Source organism: Scyliorhinus torazame, chromosome 21 (assembly GCF_047496885.1).
Source record: "Scyliorhinus torazame isolate Kashiwa2021f chromosome 21, sScyTor2.1, whole genome shotgun sequence".
NCBI classification, from domain to species: domain Eukaryota; kingdom Metazoa; phylum Chordata; class Chondrichthyes; order Carcharhiniformes; family Scyliorhinidae; genus Scyliorhinus; species Scyliorhinus torazame.
In genome coordinates, this window is record NC_092727.1 from 132509510 (window position 1) to 132531472 (window position 21963).

The 21963-nt window shown below is 53.6% G+C and overlaps 1 protein-coding gene across 1 annotated transcript in view; it reads right to left on the minus strand.

The window, feature by feature from the left end:
• Positions 1-21963, minus strand: part of erbb2 (erb-b2 receptor tyrosine kinase 2) — a 69710-nt gene that overhangs the window by 47649 nt on the left and 98 nt on the right. The window lies entirely within an intron of this gene.

Here is a 21963-nt window from a genome sequence, read left to right on the forward strand (position 1 = left end):
ATAGAATTTACAGTGCAGAAGGAGGCCATTTGGCCCATCAAGTCTGCACCGGCTCTTGGAAAGAGCACCCTGCCCAAGCCCACACGTCCACCCTATCCCCACAACCCAGTAACTCCACCCAACACTAAGGGCAATTTTGGACACTAAGGGCAATTTAGCATGGCCAATCCACCTAACCTGCACATCTTTGGACTGTGGGAGGAAACCGGAGCACCCGGAGGAAACCCACGCACACACGGGGAGGATGTGCAGACTCCGCACAGACAGTGACCCAAGCTGAAATCGAACCTGGGACCCTGGAGCGGTGAAGCAATTGTGCTATCCATAATGCTACCGTGCTGCCCTTAAGAACAAATTAATCTACACTATATCATTCTACCGTAATCCATGTACCTATCTAATAGCTGCTTGAAGGTCCCTAATGTTTCCGACTCAACTACTTCCACAGGCAGTGCATTCCATGCCCCCACTACTCTCTGGGTAAAGAACCTACCTCTGACATCCCTCCTATATCTTCAACCATTCACCTTAAATTTATGTCCCCTTGTAATGGTTTGTTCCACCCGGGGAAAAAGTCTCTGACTGTCTACTCTATCTATTCCCCTGATCATCTTATAAACCTCTATCAAGTCGCCCCTCATCCTTCTCCATTCTAATGAGAAAAGGCCTAGCACCCTCAACCTTTCCTCGTAAGACCTACTCTCCATTCCAGGCAACATCCTGGTAAATCTCCTTTGCACCTTTTCCAAAGCTTCCACATCCTTCCTAAAATGAGGCGACCAGAACTGTACACAGTACTCCAAATGTGGCCTTACCAAAGTTTTGTACAGCTGCATCATCACCTCACGGTTCTTAAATTCAATCCCTCTGTTAATGAACACTAGCACACCATAGGCCTTCTTCACAGCTCTATCCACTTGAGTGGCAACTTTCAAAGAGCTATGAACATAGACCCCAAGATCTCTCTGTTCCTCCACATTGCCAAGAATCCTACCGTTAACCCTGTATTCCACATTCATATTTGTCCTTCCAAAATGGACAACCTCACACTTTTCAGGGTTAAACTCTATCTGCCACTTCTCAGCCCAGCTCTGCATCCTATCTATGTCTCTTTGCAGCCGACAACAGCCCTCCTCACTATCCACAACTCCACCAATCTTCGTATCGTCTGCAAATTTACTGACCCACCCTTCAACTCCCTCATCCAAGTCATTAATGAAAATCACAAACAGCAGAGGACCCAGAACTGATCCCTGCAGTACGCCACTAGTAACTGGGATCCAGGCTGAATATTTGCCATCCTCCACCACTCTCTGACTTCTATCGGTTAGCCAGTTCGTTATCCAACTGGCCAAATTTCCCACTATCCCATGCCTCCTTACTTTCTGCATAAGCCTACCATGGGGAACCTTCTAAAATCCATGTACACTACATCCACTGCTTTACCTTCATCCACATGCTTGGTCACCTCCTCAAAGAATTCAATCAGACTTGTAAGGCAAGACCTACCCCTCACAAATTCGTGCTGACTATCCCTAATTAAGCAGTGTCTTTCCAGATACTCAGAAATCCTATCCCTCCGTACCTTTTCCATTACTTTGCCTACCACCGAAGTAAGGCTAAGTGGCCTGTAATTCCAGGATTATCCCTATTCCCTTTTGAACAGGGGCACGACATTCGCCACTCTCCAATCACCTGGTACCACCCCTGTTGACAGTGAGGACGAAAAGATCATTGCCAACGGCTCTGCAATTTCATCTCTTGCTTCCCATAGAATCCTTGGATATATCCAGTCAGACCCGGGGGACTGGTCTATCCTCAAGCTTTTCAAAATGCCCAACACATCTTCCTTCCTAATAAGTATTTCCTCGAGCTTACCATTCTGTTTCACACTGTCCTCTCCAACAAAGTGGCCCCTCTCATTTGTAAATACTGAAGAAAAGTACTCGTTCAAGACCAGTGTCACTGTTTATTCAGGGCGAGGTTCACTCACTGTGTAACTGTACAGTTTCACTGTTTATTCAGGGTAAGGATCATTCACTGTGTAACTGTACAGTGTCACTGTTTATTCAGGGTACGGATCACTCACTGTGTAACTGTACAGTTTCACTGTTTATTCAGGGTAAGGATCATTCACTGTGTAACTGTACAGTGTCACTGTTTATTCAGGGTACGGATCACTCACTGTGTAACTGTACAGTGTCACTGTTTATTGGGTAAGGATCATTCACTGTGTAACTGTACAGAATCACTGTTTATTCAGGGTAAGGATCATTCACTGTGTAACTGTACAGAGTCACTGTTTATTCAGGGCGAGGTTCACTCACTGTATAACTGTACAGAATCACAGTTTATTCAGCAGGGTGAGGATCACTCACTGTGTAACTGCAGAGTCACTGTTTATTCAGGGTAAGGATCATTCACGGTGTAACTGTACAGTGTCACTGTTTATTCAGGGTAAGGATCATTCATGGTGTAACTGTACAGTGTCACTGTTTATTCAGGGCGAGGATCACTCACTGTGTAACTGTACAGAGTCACGGTTTATTCAGGGTAAGGATCATTCACTGTGTAACTGTACAGTGTCACTGTTTATTCAGGGTAAGGATCATTCATGGTGTAACTGTACAGTGTCACTGTTTATTCAGGGCGAGGATCACTCACTGTGTAACTGTACAGAGTCACGGTTTATTCAGGGTAAGGATCATTCACTGTGTAACTGTACAGTGTCACTGTTTATTCAGGGTAAGGATCATTCACTGTGTAACTGTACAGAGTCACTGTTTATTCAGGGTGAGGTTCATTCACTGTGTAACTGTACAGTGTCACTGTTTATTCAGTGAGAGGTTCACTCACTGTGTAACTGTACAGAGTCACTGTTTATTCAGGGTGAGGATCACTCACTGTGTAACTGTAGAGTCACTGTTTATTCAGGGTCAGGATCACTCACTGTATAACTGCACAGAGTCACTGTATATTAAGGATGAGGATCACTCGCTGTGTAACTGTACAGAGTCACTTTTTATTCAATAGTCACTGTCTCTAGATATAAAATGATTTATTTGACACACAAATATCCACCACTCCAACATAAAGATGTTGATGGACTCACTTGGCTTTTAAGACAAGTGGTAAGGACTTCATACAGCAGGACAAGACCTCGAGTTACTAACATCACCACTCTGACAACCCCAGATTGGGGAAGACCAAGGGTTAATTCAAGCCCAAGGGAATTTGCCCCTTCCCCTAGAAATAGTTTCTTTTTTCAGAGCTTGGAGACTTGGTAACAGCCGTGACCATCAGTTCGATCCCAACAGGTGCTAGGCACATTCCCAAGCCTGGATCCGAGCTGCTTGAAATCCAGGGTCTAAATCCAGGGTTCGCAGAAGATAGAAAAATTGTCCTGCTTACATGTGGGTATCTGAGAGAGCAACAATTCACTCATTACAACCTGTGTTACACATCGTCCCAGCCAGGTGGGGCGGAGCCTGGATGCCTGGGACTGAGTCCTGGGGCAGGAGAGGTTGAGAGACTGAACCCGGAGGGGGCAGATCCCAGCCAGGTGGGACTGAGCCCCGGGGGAATAAGGAGGTTACAGACGTGGTGCCTGTTTGAGCTGAGTTGGGTCTCATTCTGTCCACAATAGGCCTCAGCATCTTGGCTGAGGTAGTGCCAAGCTGAGTGCTGATCACATTGCAGCTTGTGTCTGCCCCTGGACTCCAGCTGACAAACAGCGTGGCTCAGCTCACACAGGGCTTGGCAAATATGTCAGGAATGTGCTAAAAAAGGGAGATTTCTGCCAAGGTCAGTCAGGCGAGGTGGATCACTAACACCATTAGCTCTGCAGCCCTCTGAAATTGGCTTGAAAACAGGTAAATTATTGTTCAACAGCGCCCCCACCAAACTGTGGGCCTGGGTTACCATGGTGACAGCGCCCGTCTCCATGGTGATTTAACAGTGAGCATCGAGCGAGGTAATGGAGCACGGCAGCTACTGGAGATTTCACCCAGCAATACACATCGCCTCCTCCCTGAAAATACCCTTCTGCTCACCCGAAATATTCCAACACAGCCCTCACTGCACGAAAATACCCCATCCAACATCTGCGTTCTGAAAATACCACCTTCTCCCAAAGAAAAACCACCTCTCCCTCAAACTTACCTCCTCCAATCCCCTCTTCCAGAAAATACCCAGTACCTGGAAAATAGCCCACCCAACAACCAGACTGCCAAAATAGAAGCAAATTACTGTGGATGCTGGAATCCAAAACATAAACAAAGAGTCACCCAGACTCGCAACGTTCGCTCCCTTCCCTCACCACAGATGCTGTCAGGCCTGCTGAGATTGTCCAGTATTTAACCACTCCACCAAACTGCTTATAAAGATCCTGTCTAGACCCCAGCTGGGCAAATGGCCAATCACTGCCACCTGTACTCCATTTTTTATTTTAAATTTTTAGTCTCTGCAGTATTCCACTTTTTGTTATTTCAAATAATTCGATAATCATGCCCTCGGGTAAATGTCACCCTCAAATCGAGGGACAATTTCACTTGAGTCCCACGAGCAAGAATCCACATCTTAAACCATTGGTCGATTGAGTCTGAGTTTCAGGATGTCCAATAACTTACATCAATATAGCATCTTTAATGTTAGGAAGCCTCCCAAAGCAGTGTGCAGCCTGAAGGAGTCAATACTCAGGAAGCTGCAGTTCCTTGTACTATAACTGGGTTGGATACAGAAATCAAAACATCCTATAAAACCTGCATCCATGCAAATGCAGAAACCAGACCTCGGTACTCCCACATTGTCAATCTTACAATCCCACTGAAACCCAAACGGACCTGTAAACAAAAACCAAAGAGGTTTACTGAATGCAGTTTAAATTCTCAGTCTTACATCTCCATTTGCTCTAGTTTTGTTTTCAGTTATTAGATCACTGCCCAGGTTTCCAGGAACTACCTAGGTCGGTGTGCCAGTAAGTTTACACTCTGGAAACCAGCACTGTTTGATCCAGAGCTTTGCAAAAACAGCAACAACACTAGCCAGTCTCTGCACTGTACACAACGCGTGATCAATATGACAGGCATGCCTGATTGGGAAGGTGAGAAAAACACAGGTTGAGGTTGGACTATTCAGGGAGTGGCACCTGTAACTGCAGGCACTTTTGGCTAAAGTTGCACAGAAATCGAAGACGTCACTTGTTTTGATGAACGCTTCTCTTCCTGAAACTTGCCAAATAAAAAACATCAAAGGGGCAGCACGGCGGCGCAGTGGTTAGCACTGCTGTCTCACGGTGCCGAGGACCAGGGTCAAATCCCGGCCCCGGGTCACTGTCCGTGTGGAGTTTGCACAGTCTTCCCATGTCTGCGTGGGTCTCATCCCCACAACCCAAAGATGTGCAGGGTGGGTGGATTGACCACGCTGAATTGCCCCTTAATTGGAAAAATTAAAAATAAATTTAAAAAAATAAAAATCATCAGGAAAGAATGAATGAGGCGGAACTTGGCTGCTATGCAATAAACCTGGGAGGAAAACACTCAGGGACGTTTATTTGATTTCAATTTTTTATGTACTAAACCTCAAATTTCCAAGAGATTTCAGTCGAATCAACATAAGCTTCACCAAGCACAGACACAGGCACTCCTTGCAACCCCTCCAAATAACCCAGCAGAGACTGATGCTTGCCTCCCTCTGCTCAAGCTTTCACCTCTCCGCTTCAGTATTGCTGACCCTAGCAGTGCTCCGAAAGCTAGTGATTTGAAACAAACCTGTTGGACTTTAACCTGGTGTTGTAAGACTTCTTACCAGGCATGCATGGGCAGAGACAGCACAAGTGTCTTGTGGTTCTGCTTCGCTGGCAGTGCTGACCCATTTAAAAGTCTGTGGATTGAGGACAAGCCCCTCCTGGGTTGCCCAGCTTGAGGTTGGGAAGGGGAGAGAGCTACGAGTCCATTTAACGTCACATGTTTGGTAGGACTGCAGAAGGATGACAAGAGTTCCCAGAGGAAGCTGGGACAAACTAAACTGAGCAATAAGATCATTTGTGATGTTATCGGGAGGACATTGAACAATTCAAGTGATATTCTGGGAAAAGAATAATTGGAGACTTTGTTCCTGGTGAGTTCAAAGTACAAAGTGCCCATGAAACAACCGGACCTGTGAAGGATTAATCTGTAGCGCCACCCTTTAGTAAAACAGTGAGATGTAAACAAAGCTCTGACTGCAGGCACAGTACACCATGTAACTCTTACACCACGATTGTGCCTTTCATACAGTGATGCTGTGAGCACCAATTGCTCAAGGTGCTCTGGAACCAGAAACCGGATTAACTTGTCTGACTGACTTCTGGCTAAACGCGACACCAATAATAACACAAACAGGCTGCTTGCATAGCTTCACAGAACAAACAACTTCATTAAAAACTGGCTCAACCAGAAGGGTTAATGAATGTACTTGGCTTTTGATACTCCCCTCAGTGCTGGCAAACCCCAAACAGCAGAACCTGCTGAGTTCACACAGGCTGAAAATAAGGACAAAGGCTATCTCAGTCTGCGTATCCTAAGGATTATGGCAGAGAGTTTGATGACATTTCTACATTCTCTCCTGTTTTTCACTATGATGTGGAGATGTCGGCATTGGACTGGGGTGAGCACAGTAAGAAGTCTTACAACACCAGGTTAAAGTCCAACAGGTGTGTTTCAAACACTAGCTTTCGGAGCGCTGCTCCTTCCTCAGGTTGACACCGGCGATTTGCTGAACCCTACCAGCCCCATCCTATTGGCTTCACATTGCAAACCAATCACACTCAGTCCATGGTCACACACAGCAGGAACTCTCACACCCGGGTCTGCACAAGCACAGGGTCTAAACAACTTCCACATCCCAACATCCAAAATAAAACCCGATATTTAAAGATTATTCATGTGTTTCATCTGGACAGTGAAGGCCAGTTTATTCATCATCTGGAGAACCACCACTGAGCTCAAAACTGCCCAGTGTCATGGGTACTTAGCAACTCACAGATTAGGAGTCAGCAGCAAGAACACTGGCCAAATTTCTCCCACCCTGCATAGCCCTTTATCACAGCGATCCTCAGCACACTCACTGCCCAGTAGGAGATCAGCCATGATAGGAGATCAACACTCAGACTCTGAGCTGCCACTACACATACCCTCCTAGGAGCTATTGTGACAAAGATTACCAGCACGGTTTGACGGGCAATTGCTTGATCTGACCAGCAGCACAAGAGATGACGTGGCCCTTTAAATATCAGCCAAACAAAACAGAAAAAATTAATACAAAAGCTTCCCTCATGATGATAACTGGAAAGTTTATATGCAGAAACTGCACATTCAACTGTGATTTTCGATATTTGAACTTCCTCCACTAATTGAACATTAAATTCCCAAACATTCCCCATTCTCAGATCAGAGCAGTTTGCTGCTTGAGCAGAGAGCTTTGCTGAATCTGAGTGATCTTCAGGCGTATCCAACCTATCATAGACTTCCCTTTCAAGTATCACCTGAAAACTGGCCAAAGGTTTCATTGCATCCCGACAGCGCAGAGGAAAGCCATTCGGTCCATCAGCTCTGCACCAATTCTCTAATAGAGAACTGTACCTAAGCCCACTCCCCTGCACTGTCATGTAACCCCACCCAACCATTGGACACTTCAGGGCAATTTATCATGGCCAATCCACCTAACCTGCATATCTTTGGACTGTGGGAGGAAACCGGAGCACCCGGAGGAAACCCACGCACACACGGGGAGAACGTACAGAATCCGCAAACCGGGCCGGAATTGAACACAGGACCCTGCCACAGTGGGGCGCAGTGCTAACCGCTGTGCCCTGTTGGCATTACATGCCTGGTTTTCCAATGGTAGCTTGCGTGCGTGAGTTCCTCCGTTCGGGGCCCCAGTGGGGCGTGAGCCTCTCCGTGCGGGATCCTGGTGGTGCGCAAGCCCCTTCACGAAGGGCCAAGGCTCCCCCTGCGGGAGCCCCTCCACTCAGGGCCCTGGGTCCCTCCTGGCGAGCCCCTCCACTCAGGGCCCCGGGTCCCTCCTCGCGAGTCGCTCCTCACAGGGCCCTGGATTCCTCCCCGCGAGTTGCTCCTCGCAGGGCCCTGGATCCCTCCTCGCGAGTTGCTCCTCGCAGGGCCCCGGATCCCTCCTCGCGAGTCGTTCCGCACTGGGCCCCGGATCCCTCCTCGCGAGGCGCTCCTCGCAGGGCCCCGGGTCCCTCCTCGTGGGTCGCTCCTCACGGGGCCCTGGGTCCCTCCTCGTGGGTCGCTCCTCACGGGGCCCCGGGTCCATCCTCGCGGGTCGCTCCTCACGGGGCCCCGGGTCCATCCTCGCGGGTCGCTCCTCACGGGGCCCCGGGTCCATCCTCGCGAGTCCCTCCTCACGGGGCCCCGGATCCCTCCTCGCGAGTCGCTCCTCACGGGGCCCTGGATCTCTCCTCGCGAGTCGCTCCTCGCAGGGCCCTGGATCCCTCCTCGCGAGTCGCTCCTCGCAGGGCCCTGGATCCCTCCTCGCGAGTCGCTCCTGACGGGGCCCTGGATCTCTCCTCGCGAGTCGCTCCTCACGGGGCCCTGGATCCCTCCTCGCGAGTCGCTCTTCACAGGGCCCTGGATCCCTCCTCGCGAGTCGCTCCTCACAGGGCTCTGGATTCCTCCTCGCGAATCCCTCGTCGCAGGGCCCGGGTCCCTCGTCGCAGGGCCCGGGTCCCTCCTCGCGAGTCTCTCCTCGCAGGGCCTGGGTCCCTCCTCGTGAGTCCCTCCTCGTGAGTCTGTCCACGCAGGGCCTGGGTCCCTCCTCGTGAGTCTGTCCACGCAGGGCCTGGGTCCCTCCTCGTGAGTCCCTCCTCGTGAGTCTGTCCACGCAGGGCCTGGGTCCCTCCTCGTGAGTCTGTCCACGCAGGGCCTGGGTCCCTCCTCGCGAGTCCCTCCACGCGGGGCCCCAGCAGGGCATGATTCGCTCCATGCAGGGATCACAACTTTGATAACCAAGTGTCTGAAACTGTCAGTGAGTAAGGTAACTTCAGGAAAACACTTGCCAAGATGACATCACGTTTGTTGACAATTGCTGGTCACATTAAACAATTCCTGATTAACCAGACCAAACCTCAATCACTCTGTTACAGGTTCAACAAACTACAGTGACCCATCCAACAGTGTTGCAATATCTAAAAATGAACGATTGAAGGACATTTACTCTGATTCTCGCCTCAGGTCTTCAACTTTTCCAATTTAATTTTACTCCTTTCACCTGGTGACTGCAGGTTAAATATTTGTTTTTTGTCAATGTGTCGGTGACATCCTCTCTGGCCACAGTAAATCAGAGGAAATTTCTATTAGGAAAATATCAGCAAGGTGAAATCCCACAGACTTCCCTGCACCTACACTGCCTTGAAATCACTGAGTTTGAGAGGTGGAAAATCAAAGCAGCAGTTAATAGATGAAGTCACAGTAACTTCATTGCAGTGTTAATGTAAGCCTTCTTGTGACAATAAATTATTATAGATGACATGTCTGAGAATTGTGATTGACCACACGTCATAAAAACAGGCAGGCAATAACTAACATGATCAACCTTGGAAAATACATCAGAGAACAGCATCTCACAGCATCAATCTGATATTTGGTGTCAATACCGAGGAAAGGATTTATATAGGTCTTTCTACACACTCAAACTGCTACACTGTCAACAAAGCGCTTCTTGAAGCACTACAGGAAATGTTAGCAGCTAACCTGGACACGGCAAGAGACAACACCAGGATACGTGATATTGACTGGATAATCTGTGAGAGACACATTGATTGAGTGATAAATATTGCCAGGACACTGGGAGAACTCTCCTGCTTTTCAAAACAATAGCCATCTGGATTGGACTGGATTTGTTTATTGTCATGTGTACCAAGGTACAGTGAAAAGTATTTTTCTGCGAGCTCAACAGATCATTAAATCCAGTTGACCAGAGATGGCAGATGGTACATTGGTTTAACATCTTACCCAAATAGTAACACCTCTGACAGTGCAGCACCCCCTCCCTGCTCTCCCCCAATGTTAACACCTCTGACAAGGCAGAACCCCCTCCCCGCTCTCCCCCTGGCAGTGCAGCACCCCCTCCCGCTCCCCCGAAGTGTTAACACCTCTGACTGTGCACCACACCCCCTCCCAGTGTTAACACCTCTGACAGTGCAGCACCCCCTCCCAGTGTTAACACCTCTGACAGTGCAGCACCCCCTCCCAGTGTTAACACCTCTGACAGTGCAGCACCCCCTCCCAGTGTTAACACCCCTGACAGTGCAGCACCCCCTCCCAGTGTTAACACCTCTGACAGTGCAGCACCCCCTCCCAGTGTTAACACCTCTGACAGTGCAGCACCCCCTCCCAGTGTAAACACCTCTGACAGTGCACCCCCCCCGTGTTAACACCTCTGACAGTGCACCCCCCCACCCCGTTATCCACTCGTGCTTTTTAAAATATTTTATTCAGTCATTTGTATAAACAAAAACAAATGAGAAGTGAAATTGTACGACATAATAAATAACCAACCCCCACTCTCCCCCCCCCCCCCCCCAACCTCTTCTCCCGGCCTGCCTTCCCCATTTTAACTCCCTTATCCTCCCACTCGACCCCTTTCCCTCTGCTGACACCTCAATCCTCCTTAAAGATGTCAATGAATAGCTTCCACCTCCGAGTGAACCCATCAACCGAGCCACTCAAGATGAACCTGACCTTCTCCAAACACTCCCGCTTTCGGCAGCTCTGACCCTCCACCCGAGCAAAATCCGTCTCCGGGCTATCAGGGAGGCAAAGACCAAGACATCGGCAGCACTCACCCCCCTGGACCCCCGGGTCTTCCGACACCCCAAATATCGCCACCTCTGGACTCGGGGCCAGCTTTACCTTCAACACCTCGGACATTACGCCCGCAAACCCCTGCCAGATTTGGACAGGCCCAGAAAATGTAGACATGATTCACGGGCCTCCCTGCGCACCACCCACGCCTATCCGCTACACCCTCAAAGAATCCACTCATCCTAGCCACCGTTATCTGCCCCCTGTGGATTACTTTAAACCGAATAAGACTGAGCCTCACACACGGCGAGGATGCATTCACCCTCCGCAGGGCCTCCCCCACGACCCAGCCTCCACCTCCCTGCCCCAGCTCCTCCTCCCTCCTGCCCCAGCTCCTCCTCCCAGCCCCGGCCTCCTCCTCCCAGCCCCGGCCTCCTCCTCCCAGCCCCGGCCTCCTCCTCCCTGCCCCGGCCTCCACCTCCCTGCCCCGGCCTCCACCTCCCTGCCCCGGCCTCCACCTCCCTGCCCCGGCCTCCACCTCCCTGCCCCGGCCTCCACCTCCCTGCCCCGGCCTCCACCTCCCTGCCCCGGCCTCCACCTCCCTGCCCCGGCCTCCACCTCCCTGCCCCGGCCTCCACCTCCCTGCCCCGGCCTCCACCTCCCTGCCCCGGCCTCCACCTCCCTGCCCCGGCCTCCACCTCCCTGCCCCGGCCTCCACCTCCCTGCCCCGGCCTCCACCTCCCTGCCCCGGCCTCCACCTCCCTGCCCCGGCCTCCACCTCCCTGCCCCAGCTCCTCCTCCCACTTCCTTTTAATGTCTCCCATCAGGGCACCCTCCCAATCCATCAGCTGCTTGTAGAATTCCCCTCCCTCGACAACACCTCATCTTGCTGCCCCAAAGGTGGCAACCTGGGAAAGGACGGCACATCTCTTCTTAAGAAGTCCCGGACCTGCAAATACCTAAAAACTATCCCCCCTAGGCAGCTCTGATTCCTCATCCAGGTCCTCTAATGTCATAAAGCTGCCCCCTACGAACAGGTCTCCGAACCACTCAATCCCCACTTGCTGAAACCTCGCATCCACCCCCCGGTGCAAACCTATGATTATCACAGATCAGTGCCCACACCAAGGCACCCTCCTGTCTCAAATGCTGCCCCCATACCCTCAAGGTTGACACCACCACTGGGATCACAAAGTACCTGGTTGGCGAGAGTGGCAGAGGCCCTGTCAACAATGCCTTTAAGCTTGTTCCCCTACAAGAAGTCGCCTCCATAACGAACCCTCTCCCATTACCCATTTCCTGACCATAGTGATATTAGCCACCCAGTAGTAATTCGTTATATTTGGCAACATAATTGGCTACTCTAAATTTATTTAAAAAAAATATTTGGCAACGTCAACCCCACCCCCTCCCCGTCCAAAAAAAACCTCTTGACCCACGGGGCGCTCTCCCCTAGTGGTAGGACCTCTGACAGTGCAGCACCATCCAGCTCTCCACTAGTGTTAATAATGTTTATTAATCTTTATTATTGTCACAAGTAGGCTTACATTAACACTGCAATGAAGTTGCTGTGAAAATCCCCTAGTCGCCACATTCCGGCGCCTGTTCGGGTACACTGAGGGTGAATTCGGAATGTCCAATTCACCTAACAGCACGTCTTTCAGGACTTGTGGGAGGAAACCGGAGCACCCGGAGGAAACCCACGCAGACACGGGGAGAACGTGCAGGCTCCGGACAGACAGTGACCCAATTCAGGAATTGAACCTGGGACCCTGGCGCTGTGAAGCAACAGTGCTAACCACTGTGCATCATGCTGCCCATCTCCCCAGCTCTCCACGAGTGTAAACACCTCTGACAGTGCAGCATCCTTCCAGCTCTCCACTAGTGTTAGTCTGGATTGTCAGCAAATCCTGTAACTAAATAAATAATCATTATTGTCACAAGTAGGCTTACATTAACACTGCAATGAAGTTCTATAAAAGCCCCTGGTCACCACATTCCTGTGCGTGTTCGGGTACACAGAGGGAGAATTCAATGTTCAAATGATCTAACGACACGTCTTTTGGGACTTGTGCAAGGAAACCGGACACCTGGAGGAAACCCACGCAGGCATGGGGAAAACGTGCAGAATCCGCACAGACAGGGACCCAAGCCGGGAGTCGAACCTGGGACCCTGGCGCTGTGAAGCAACTGTGCTAACCACTGTACTACAGTAACTAAACGACTTGGACTTTTAATCTCTGTCAAACTCTGTTCTATTTCACCCTAAGATGCTCTTTTGACCCAGTTGTCACTCCAGGCCCACTGAAATACACTTCTAACTTCGCCCATATCCACCCTGGCTGCCAAAATCCTCAATCATACCTTTGTGACTGTTGGATTCGGCTATTATAACACTCCCCCAACAAGCCTCTTGCCTTTCACAAGATCAAGACCAGCTAAAACTCTGCACCCATACCCAAACTCTCAGTGTCACATTCACCATCTCAGACATGTAGAAGTCAATTGTAAAATTCTCATTCTTGTGTCCGAGACCCTACAGTACCAGAACGCCCCCCATTTCTGAAACATCCTCCAGTATTCCAACTCGCCTAATGCCCCATTTCAAATGTGGCACTGGCCATTTCATATAACTCCACTGCCAGTGTTTTTCTCCATCATTGGCGGTACGCTATACAGCACTTTAGAATTACCTCCTGCAAAAGTAACCTGAGAAAAAATATTGACCAATACTCTACAAAGGAAGAGCAACACTGTCAGGGGGTCAGTACCGAGGGAGTGCCGCACTGTCAGAGGGTCAGTACTGTGGGAGTGCCGCACTGTCAGAGGGTCAGTACTGCGGGAGTGCTACACTGTCAGAGGGTGAGTACTGTGGGAGTGCCGCACTGTCAGAGAGTCAGTATTGATGGAGTGCTGCACTGTCAGAGGGTCAGTACTGAGGGAGTGCTGCACTGTCAGAGGGTCAGTACTGAGGGAGTGCCGCACTGTCAGAGGGTGAGTACTGAGGGAGTGCTGCACTGTCAGAGGGTCAGTACTGAGGGAGTGCTGCACTGTCAGAGGGTCAGTACTGAGGGAGTGCCGCACTGTCAGAGGGTCAGTACTGAGGGAGTGCTGCACTGTCAGAGGGTCAGTACTGAGGGAGTGCTGCACTGTCAGAGGGTCAGTACTGAGGGAATGCTGCACTGTCAGAGGGTCAGTACTGAGGGAGTGCCGCACTGTCAGAGGGTCAGTACTGAGGGAGTGCTGCACTGTCAGAGGGTCAGTACTGAGGGTGTGCCGCACTGTCAGAGGGTCAGTACTGAGGGAGTGCTGCACTGTCGGAGGGTCTGTGCTGAGGGAGTGCCACACTGTCAGAGGGTCAGTACTGAGGGAGTGCTCCACTGTCAGAGGGTCAGCACTGAGGGAGTGCTGCACTGTCAGAGGGTCAGTACTGAGGGAGTGCTACACTGTCAGAGGGTCTGTGCTGAGGGAGAGCTGCACTGTCAGAGGGTCAGTACTGAGGGACTGCTGCACTGTCAGAGGGTCAGTACTGAGGGAGTGCCACACTGTCAGAGGGTCAGTAGCGAGTTGGCCTCACTGTCAGAGGGTCAGTACTGAGGGAGTGCCGCACTGTCAGAGGGTCAGTACTGAGGGAGCACTGCACTGTCAGAGGGTCTGTACTGAGGGAGTGGTGCAGTGTCAGAGGGTCAGTACTGAGGGAGTGCTGCACTGTCAGAGGGTCAGTACTGAGGGAGTGCCGCATTGTCAGAGGGTCAGTACTGAGGGACTGCTGCACTGTCAGAGGGTCAGTACTGAGGGAGTGCCGCACTGTCAGAGGGTCAGCACTGAGGGAGTGCTGCACTGTCAGAGGGTCAGTACTGAGAGAGTGCTGCACTGTCAGAGGGTCAGTGCTGAGGGAGTGCTGCACTGTCAGAGGGTCAGTACTGAGGCAGCCGCACTGTCAGAGGGTCAGTACTGAGGGAGTGCGGCAGTGTCAGAGGGTCAGTACTGAGGGAGTGCTGCACTGTCAGAGGGTCCGTACTGAGGGAGTGCCGCACTGTCAGAGGGTCAGTACTGAGGGAGTGCCGCACTGTCAGAGGGTCAGTACTGAGGGAGTGCCGCACTGTCAGAGGGTCAGTACTGAGGGAGTGCTGCACTGTCAGAGGGTCAGCACTGAGGGAGTGCTGCACTGTCAGAGGGTCAATACTGAGGGAGTGCCGCACAGTCAGAGGGTCAGTACTGAGGGAGTGCTGCACTGTCAGAGAGTCAGTACTGAGGGAGCGCCGCACTGTCAGAGGGTCAGCACTGAGGGAGTGCCGCACTGTCAGAGGGTCAGTACTGAGGGAGTGCTGCACTGTCAGAGGGTCAGTACTGAGAGAGTGCTGCACTGTCAGAGGGTCAGTACTGAGGGAGTGCCGCACTGTCAGAGGGTCAGTACTAAGGGAGTGCCGCACTGTCAGAGGGTCAGTACTGAGGGAGTGCCGCACTGTCAGAGGGTCAGTACTAAGGGAGTGCCGCACTGTCAGAGGGTCAGTACTGAGGGAGTGCCGCACTGTCAGAGGGTCAGTACTGAGAGAGTGCTGCACTGTCAGAGGGTCAGTACTGAGGGAGTGCTGCACTGTCCGAGGGTCAGTACTGAGGGAGTGCTGCACTGTCAGAGGGTCAGTACTGAGGGAGTGCTGCACTGTCAGAGGGTCAGTACTGAGGGAGTGCTGCACTGTCAGAGGGTCAGTACTGAGGGGGTGCTGCACTGTCAGAGGGTCAGTACTGAGGGAATGCTGCACTGTCAGAGGGTCAGTACTGAGGGAATGCCACACTGTCAGAGGGTCAGTGCTGAGGGAGTGCTGCACTGTCAGAGGGTCAGTACTGAGGGAGAGCCGCACTGTCAGAGGGTCAGTGCTGAGGGAGTGCTGCACTGTCAGAGGGTCAGTACTGAGGGAGTGCTGCACTGTCAGAGGGTCAGTACTGAGGGGGTGCTGCACTGTCAGAGGGTCAGTGCTGAGGGAGTGCTGCACTGTCAGACGGTCAGTACTGAGGGAGTGCCGCACTGTCAGAGGGTCAGTACTGAGGGAGTGCTGCACTGTCAGAGGGTCAGTACTGAGGGAGTGCTGCACTGTCAGAGGGTCAGTACTGAGGGGGTGCTGCACTGTCAGAGGGTCAGTACTGAGGGAGTGCTGCACTGTCAGAGGGTCAGTGCTGAGGGAGTGCCGCACTGTCAGAGGGTCAGTGCTGAGGGAGTGCTGCACTGTCAGTGGGTCAGTACTGAGGGAGAGCCGCACTGTCAGAGGGTCAGTGCTGAGGGAGTGCTGCACTGTCAGAGGGTCAGTACTGAGGGAGTGCTGCACTGTCAGAGGGTCAGTACTGAGGGGGTGCTGCACTGTCAGAGGGTCAGTGCTGAGGGAGTGCTGCACTGTCAGACGGTCAGTACTGAGGGAGTGCCGCACTGTCAGAGGGTCAGCACTGAGGGAGTGCTGCACTGTCAGAGGGTCAGTACTGAGGGAGTGCCGCACTGTCAGAGGGTCAGTACTGAGGGAGTGCCGCACTGTCAGAGGGTCAGTACTGAGGGAGTGCTGCACTGTCAGAGGGTCAGTACTGAGGGAGTGCTGCACTGTCAGAGGGTCAGTGCTGAGGGAGCGCCGCACTGTCAGAGGGTCAGTACTGAGGGAGTGCCGCACTGTCAGAGGGTCAGTGCTGAGGGAGTGCCGCACTGTCAGAGGGTCAGTACTGAGGGAGTGCTGCACTGTCAGAGGGTCAGTACTGAGGGAGTGCCGCACTGTCAGAGGGTCAGTACTGAGGGAGTGCTGCACTGTCAGAGGGTCAGTACTGAAGGAGTGCCGCACTGTCAGAGGGTCAGTACTGAGGGAGTGCTGCACTGTCAGAGGGTCAGTACTGAGGGAGTGTCGCACTGTCAGAGGGTCAGTACTCAGGGAGTGCTGCACTGTCAGAGGGTCAGTACTGAGGGAGCGCTGCACTGTCAGAGGGTCAGTACTGAGGGAGTGCCGCACTGTCGGAGGGTCAGTACTGAGGGAGTGCTGCACTGTCAGAGGGTCAGTACTGAGGGAGCGCTGCACTGTCAGAGGGTCAGTACTGAGGGAGTGCTGCACTGTCAGAGGGTCAGTACTGAGGGAGTGCTGCACTGTCAGAGGGTCAGTACTGAGGGAGTGTCGCACTGTCAGAGGGTCAGTACTGAGGGAGTGCCGCACTGTCGGAGGGTCAGTACTGAGGGAGTGCTGCACTGTCAGAGGGTCAGTACTGAGGGAGTGCCGCACTGTCAGAGGGTCAGTACTGAGGGAGTGTCGCACTGTCAGAGGGTCAGTACTGAGGGAGTGCCGCACTGTCGGAGGGTCAGTACTGAGGGAGTGCTGCACTGTCAGAGGGTCAGTACTGAGGGAGTGCCGCACTGTCAGAGGGTCAGTGCTGAGGGAGTGCTGCACTGTCAGAGGGTCAGTACTGAGGGAGTGATGCACTGTCAGAGGGTCAGTACTGAGGGAGTGCCGCACTGTCAGAGGGTCAGTACTGAGGGAGTGCTGCACTGTCAGAGGGTCAGTACTGAGGGAGTGCCGCACTGTCAGAGGGTCAGTACTGAGGGAGTGCTGCACTGTCAGAGGGTCAGTACTGAGGGAGTGCTGCACTGTCAGAGGGTCAGTACTGAGGGAGTGCCGCACTGTCAGAGGGTCAGTACTGAGGGAGTGCCGCACTGTCGGAGGGTCAGTACTGAGGGAGTGCTGCACTGTCAGAGGGTCAGTACTGAGGGAGTGCCGCACTGTCAGAGGGTCAGTACTGAGGGAGTGCTGCACTGTCAGAGGGTCAGTACTAAGGGAGTGCTGCACTGTCAGAGGGTCGGTACTGAGGGAGTGCCGCACTGTCAGAGGCTCAGTACTGAGGGAGTGCTGCACTGTCAGAGGGTCAGTACTGAGGGAGTGCCGCACTGTCAGAGGGTCAGTACTGAGGGAGTGCTGCACTGTCAGAGGGTCAGTACTAAGGGAGTGCTGCACTGTCAGAGGGTCGGTACTGAGGGAGTGCTGCACTGTCAGAGGGTCAGTACTGAGGGAGTGCTGCACTGTCAGAGGGTCAGTACTGAGGGAGTGCCGCACTGTCAGAGGGTCAGTACTGAGGGAGTGCTGCACTGTCAGAGGGTCAGTACTGAGGGAGTGCCGCAGCACTGTCAGAGGGTCAGTACTGAGGGAGTGCTGCACTGTCAGAGGGTCAGTACTGAGGGAGTGCTGCACTGTCAGAGGGTCGGTACTGAGGGAGTGCCGCACTGTCAGAGGCTCAGTACTGAGGGAGTGCTGCACTGTCAGAGGGTCAGTATTGAGGGAGTGCTGCACTGTCAGAGGGTCAGTACTGAGGGAGTGCCGCACTGTCAGAGGGTCAGTACTGAGGGAGTGCCGCACTGTCAGAGGCTCAGTACTGAGGGAGTGCCGCACTGTCAGAGGGTCAGTACTGAGGGAGTGCCGCACTGTCAGAGGCTCAGTACTGAGGGAGTGCCGCACTGTCAGAGGGTCAGTACTGAGGGAGTGCCGCACTGTCAGAGGCTCAGTACTGACGGAGTGCTGCACTGTCAGAGGGTCAGTACTGAGGAAGTGCCGCACTGTCAGAGGGTCAGTACTGAGGGAGTGCTGCACTGTCAGAGGGTCAGTACTGAGGGAGTGCCGCACTGTCAGAGGGTCAGTACTGAGGGAGTGCCGCACTGTCAGAGGCTCAGTACTGAGGGAGTGCCGCACTGTCAGAGGGTCAGTACTGAGGGAGTGCTGCACTGTCAGAGGGTCAGTACTGAAGGAGTGCCGCACTGTCAGAGGGTCAGTACTGAGGGAGTGCTGCACTGTCAGAGGGTCAGTACTGAGGGAGTGTCACACTGTCAGAGGGTCAGTACTGAGGGAGTGCTGCACTGTCAGAGGGTCAGTACTGAGGGAGCGCTGCACTGTCAGAGGGTCAGTACTGAGGGAGTGCCGCACTGTCGGAGGGTCAGTACTGAGGGAGTGCTGCACTGTCAGAGGGTCAGTACTGAGGGAGCGCTGCACTGTCAGAGGGTCAGTACTGAGGGAGTGCTGCACTGTCAGAGGGTCAGTACTGAGGGAGTGCTGCACTGTCAGAGGGTCAGTACTGAGGGAGTGTCGCACTGTCAGAGGGTCAGTACTGAGGGAGTGCCGCACTGTCGGAGGGTCAGTACTGAGGGAGTGCTGCACTGTCAGAGGGTCAGTACTGAGGGAGTGCCGCACTGTCAGAGGGTCAGTACTGAGGGAGTGTCGCACTGTCAGAGGGTCAGTACTGAGGGAGTGCCGCACTGTCGGAGGATCAGTACTGAGGGAGTGCTGCACTGTCAGAGGGTCAGTACTGAGGGAGTGCCGCACTGTCAGAGGGTCAGTGCTGAGGGAGTGCTGCACTGTCAGAGGGTCAGTACTGAGGGAGTGATGCACTGTCAGAGGGTCAGTACTGAGGGAGTGCCGCACTGTCAGAGGGTCAGTACTGAGGGAGTGCTGCACTGTCAGAGGGTCAGTACTGAGGGAGTGCTGCACTGTCAGAGGGTCAGTGCTGAGGGAGCGCCGCACTGTCAGAGGGTCAGTACTGAGGGAGTGCCGCACTGTCAGAGGGTCAGTGCTGAGGGAGTGCCGCACTGTCAGAGGGTCAGTACTGAGGGAGTGCTGCACTGTCAGAGGGTCAGTACTGAGGGAGTGCCGCACTGTCAGAGGGTCAGTACTGAGGGAGTGCTGCACTGTCAGAGGGTCAGTACTGAAGGAGTGCCGCACTGTCAGAGGGTCAGTACTGAGGGAGTGCTGCACTGTCAGAGGGTCAGTACTGAGGGAGTGTCGCACTGTCAGAGGGTCAGTACTGAGGGAGTGCCGCACTGTCAGAGGGTCAGTACTGAGGGAGCGCCGCACTGTCAGAGGGTCAGTACTGAGGGAGTGCCGCACTGTCGGAGGGTCAGTACTGAGGGAGTGCTGCACTGTCAGAGGGTCAGTACTGAGGGAGCGCTGCACTGTCAGAGGGTCAGTACTGAGGGAGTGCTGCACTGTCAGAGGGTCAGTACTGAGGGAGTGCTGCACTGTCAGAGGGTCAGTACTGAGGGAGTGCTGCACTGTCAGAGGGTCAGTGATGAGGGAGTGTGCACTGTCAGAGGGTCAGTACTGAGGGAGTGCTGCACTGTCAGAGGGTCAGTACTGAGGGAGTGCTGCACTGTCAGAGGGTCAGTACTGAGGGAGTGCCGCACTGTCAGAGGGTCAGTACTGAGGGAGTGCTGCACTGTCAGAGGGTCAGTACTGAGGGAGTGCCGCACTGTCGGAGGGTCAGTACTGAGGGAGTGCTGCACTGTCAGAGGGTCAGTGCTGAGGGAGTGCCGCACTGTCAGAGGGTCAGTACTGAGGGAGTGCTGCACTGTCAGAGGGTCAGTACTGAGGGAGTGCCGCACTGTCGGAGGGTCAGTACTGAGGGAGTGCTGCACTGTCAGAGGGTCAGTGCTGAGGGAGTGCCGCACTGTCAGAGGGTCAGTACTGAGGGAGTGCCGCACTGTCAGAGGGTCAGTACTGAGGGAGTGCCGCACTGTCGGAGGGTCAGTACTGAGGGAGTGCTGCACTGTCAGAGGGTCAGTGCTGAGGGAGTGCCGCACTGTCAGAGGGTCAGTACTGAGGGAGCGCCGCACTGTCAGAGGGTCAGAACTGAGGGAGTGCTGCACTGTCAGAGGGTCAGTACTGAGGGAGTGCTGCACTGTCAGAGGGTCAGTACTGAGGGAGTGCCGCACTGTCGGAGGGTCAGTACTGAGGGAGTGCTGCACTGTCAGAGGGTCAGTGCTGAGGGAGTGCCGCACTGTCAGAGGGTCAGTACTGAGGGAGTGCCGCACTGTCAGAGGGTCAGTACTGAGGGAGTGCCGCACTGTCGGAGGGTCAGTACTGAGGGAGTGCTGCACTGTCAGAGGGTCAGTGCTGAGGGAGTGCCGCACTGTCAGAGGGTCAGTACTGAGGGAGCGCCGCACTGTCAGAGGGTCAGTACTGAGGGAGTGCTGCACTGTCAGAGGGTCAGTACTGAGGGAGTGCTGCACTGTCAGAGGGTCAGTACTGAGGGAGTGCCGCACTGTCAGAGGGTCAGTACTGAGGGAGTGCTGCACTGTCAGAGGGTCAGTACTGAAGGAGTGCCGCACTGTCAGAGGGTCAGTACTGAGGGAGTGCTGCACTGTCAGAGGGTCAGTACTGAGGGAGTGTCGCACTGTCAGAGGGTCAGTACTGAGGGAGTGCCGCACTGTCAGAGGGTCAGTACTGAGGGAGCGCCGCACTGTCAGAGGGTCAGTACTGAGGGAGTGCCGCACTGTCGGAGGGTCAGTACTGAGGGAGTGCTGCACTGTCAGAGGGTCAGTACTGAGGGAGCGCTGCACTGTCAGAGGGTCAGTACTGAGGGAGTGCTGCACTGTCAGAGGGTCAGTACTGAGGGAGTGCTGCACTGTCAGAGGGTCAGTACTGAGGGAGTGCTGCACTGTCAGAGGGTCAGTGATGAGGGAGTGTGCACTGTCAGAGGGTCAGTACTGAGGGAGTGCTGCACTGTCAGAGGGTCAGTACTGAGGGAGTGCTGCACTGTCAGAGGGTCAGTACTGAGGGAGTGCTGCACTGTCAGAGGGTCAGTACTGAGGGAGTGCTGCACTGTCAGAGGGTCAGTACTGAGGGAGTGCCGCACTGTCGGAGGGTCAGTACTGAGGGAGTGCTGCACTGTCAGAGGGTCAGTACTGAGGGAGTGCCGCACTGTCAGAGGGTCAGTACTGAGGGGGTGCTGCACTGTCAGAGGGTCAGTGCTGAGGGAGTGCCGCACTGTCAGAGGGTCAGTACTGAGGGAGTGCTGCACTGTCAGAGGGTCAGTACTGAGGGAGTGCCGCACTGTCGGAGGGTCAGTACTGAGGGAGTGCTGCACTGTCAGAGGGTCAGTGCTGAGGGAGCGCCGCACTGTCAGAGGGTCAGTGCTGAGGGAGCTCCGCACTGTCAGAGGGTCAGTACTGAGGGAGCTCCGCACTGTCAGAGGGTCAGTACTGAGGGAGCGCCGCACTGTCGGAGGGCCGGTGGTGCTGTTTCTCTCTCAGGTTTACCGGGACGGGGATCTTCATACCGGGACCGCCGCCCACCAAGCCCGCGCCGCAGGACCCCCGGAGTAGGCCAGAGCCAGGGCCTAGCACTGGGAGACCAGGCCCCGGGCCGGGCGGCCGCTC